The following is a 3413-nucleotide window of genomic DNA, read 5'->3' on the forward strand; positions in this document are numbered from 1 at the left end:
AAAAAAAAAAAAAAAAGAAAGAAAGAAGAAAGAAAGAAAGAAGAAAGAAAAAGAAAGAAAGAAAGAAAGAAAGAAAGAAAGAAAGAAAGAAAGAAAGAAAGAAAGAAAGAAAATGACTATACTGCGAAAAGCAATCTGCAAATTGAATAAAATTCCCATCCAAGTATCACCATCATTCTTCACAGAACTGGAAAAAAAGTCCTAATATTTATATAGAACCAAAAAAGAGCCTGCATAGCCAAACAAGGCTAAGCAAACAAAACAAATCTGGAGGCATCACATTACCTAACTTTGAACCATACTGTAAGGCCATAGTCACCAAAGCAGCATGGTACTTGTATAAAAATGTGCACCAGATATACCACTCTGTTGTGAGATGTTGGTAGAGTAGAAGGTTATGCATGTGTGGTGGCAGAGTATATAGGAATTCTATATTTTCATTCAATTCTGCTGTGAACATAAAATTGCTGTACAAATAAAGTACATTAAAAAATAATGTTCAAAAGAACTAAAAAAAAAATTCTTTTTCTTTTTTTTGAGACGGAGTCTTGCTCTGTCTTTTAGGCTGGAGTGCAGTGATGCTATCTCAGCTCACTGCAACCTCCACCTTCTGGGTTCAAGCGATGCTCCTGCCTCAGCCTCCCAAGTAGCTGGGACTACAGGCATGCAGCTAATTTTTTGTATTTTTAGTAGAGACGGGTTTCACCATGTTAGCCAGGATGGTCTTGATCTCCTGATCTTGTGATCCACTTGCCTTGGCCTCCCAAAGTTCTGGGATTACAGGCGTGAGCTACCACGCCTGGCCAGAAACCATTCTTAAATTAAAAAAAGGAAGAAGTAAAAATGAAGGAGTAAGAACATCTACATACTCTGTCCTCCATAAATGCAATAAGGAAATTGTCAGAATCAACTCTTTTGGACATAGACATTAACTAAAGTTTTGCAGCAGTCTGGAGACCATTCATTTAAAAAAAATGGCTGAATCTTACTAAGAACAGCAAACCACAAGTCTTATGGCACTTTTATCTTTAGTGCTCCCATCTCCTCTTTTCCAGTTCCATGGTAGTTTTGAAAACCAACAGCCCATTATCATTATGAAAATGAGCAATGCGGTAACAACTAAATTGGGCAAAACAGGACTGAGATGCTGCAAAGTCTCATTCAGAGAAAATTTGTTATTATATGACCTCTTTGGTTGTTCCCTGTAAGACATGACTCTGAGTACAAAAAGACTTTTCCCAGGGGGTCAGAAACAAAGGCAACTGTTTGACTGATACACTATCTGAGGTGTGGGTAAGAGTTGGTACAAACACTAAACTTACCAAAAAGTTTAAAATAAAAAATAATAAACATGAAAAATGGGACACCCATAGGGGTTTTGATAATCTCCTACATATTCCTGGGAACGTACAGGGCCATTCACATGTTTAGGGTTGTACCCATGGTCAGGGCTGGGCACATGCTCACAAAAGACTTGAAAAGGCCCTAAGCATTCACCTCTGGCTGTGATTAAGGCTCTGCACAAGCAGGAAGTAAAGGTTAAAGCGACTGCCTGGCTGAGGGTTGAAATCATGTTTCAACATGTAGATAGAGCCCCTCAGTGAAGACTGGTAGGCTTATTGGTTCTAGGCATTTATGTTAATATTTGTCTAATTATTAGGTGACCACTAAGATAAGCAAGCAAAGGCTTCAATGGCTACACATGAGAGGAAAAAAAGACTTTGCACAAGTAGTAGTGAAAATTCAATTCATGAAATAAACAAATAGAAACAAGAACAAACCCTGGGGAGGAGGAATACCTCATTCCAGCATACTATCTATCTATATCTATTTATCTACATTTCAAAAGAAAAACAAAGAATTTAAAAGGATTAAAATCACACAAAATATGTTCTCTGGCAACAATGGGATAAAATTAGAAATAAACACAACTAAAATTTTGAAAATGTATGCAAACATGTGTTAGTTAAACAACACATTCCTTAACAACCAGGCGATCAAAGAAGAAATTACAAGAAAAATTAGAAAATAACTTGAGATGAGTGGAAACAAAAGCATATCTTAGAAAAACTTATGGAAAGCAGCTAAAGCACTGCTTAGAGGGAAGTTTAGAGCTATAAATGCCTATATTAAAAAGAAGAATGATATTAAATTAATAACCTATTGTTCCACCTTAAGAAACTGGAAAAAAAGAAAAATAAACACAAGAAAAGCAGAAAGAATGGAAAGGCAATTATTAGAGCAGAAATAAGAAGAGACTCAACAAAAATAAAGAAAATCAACAAAACCGAAGTTGGATTTTTGAAAAGATCAACAAAATTGACAAAGTAAAAGGGAAAATTCAGATGACTAAAATCAGAACTGAAAGGAAATGTGTTAATATGAAGCATACAGAAATAAAAAGGATTATAAGAGGTTACCACGAAAATTTGTATGCCAAAATTAGATAATGTAGATAAATTCCTAGAAAAATACATATTACTGAAAGTGACTAGAAAAGAAATAGAAATTTAAATAACCTTATAAGAAGTAAAGAGATTGGATTTGTCTTCAGAAAGCTGATCACAAAGGAAAGCCCACAACCAGATGGTCGCACTGGTGAATTGTACCAAACATTTAAAGAATTGAAACCAATCATTCACAAACCCTTCCAAAAAATGAAAGAAGATACATTCTCCAACTCAAACAAATGGTAGTTCTACTTTCAGTTTTCTGAGAAATCTTCATACTGTTTTCCACATTAGTTGTACTAGTTTACATTCCCAACAGCAGTGTAAAAGTAGTCCCTTTTCACATCCATGCCAACATTATTTTTTTTAATTATTATTTTTAATTATGGCCACTCTTGCAGGAATAGGGTAGTATTGCATTGTGGTTTTAATTTGCATTTCCCTGATAAGGATGTTGAACTTTTTTTCATATGTTTGTAGGCCATTTGTATATCTTCTTTTGAGAATTGTCTATCTATATCCTTTGTCCACTTTTTGATGGGATTATTTTTTTTCTTTGTCACTGATTTGCGTTTCTGGTAGATTATGGATAATATTCGTTTGTTGGATGCATAGATTTTCTCTCACTTGGTGGGTTGTTTGTTTATTCTGCTGACTGTTTCTTTTGCTGTGCAGAAGCTTTTTTTTTTTAATTGCATTTTAGGTTTTGGGGTACATGTGAAGAACATGCAACATTGTTGCATAGGTACACATGTAGCAGTGTGATTTGCTGCCTTCCTCCCCATCACCTACATCTGGCATTTCTCCCCTTGCTATCTCTCCCCAACTCCCCACCCCCACCGTCCCTCCCCTATTTCCCCCCAACAAACCCCAGTGTGTAGTGCTCCCCTCCCTGTGTCCATGTGTTCTCATTGTTCAACACCCACCTATGAGTGAGAACATGTGGTGTTTGATCTTCTGCTC

The 3413-nt window shown here is 35.9% G+C and overlaps 1 protein-coding gene across 1 annotated transcript in view; it reads right to left on the reverse strand.

Moving 5' to 3' along the window:
* The window catches only part of MSN (moesin), a gene marked incomplete at its 3' end in the record, with an annotated part of 108267 nt that overhangs the window by 7915 nt on the left and 96939 nt on the right, over window positions 1–3413 (reverse strand). The window lies entirely within an intron of this gene.

The sequence above is a fragment of the Cebus imitator genome, unplaced genomic scaffold, assembly GCF_001604975.1.
Source record: "Cebus imitator isolate Cc_AM_T3 unplaced genomic scaffold, Cebus_imitator-1.0 Scaffold463, whole genome shotgun sequence".
NCBI lineage: Eukaryota > Metazoa > Chordata > Mammalia > Primates > Cebidae > Cebus > Cebus imitator.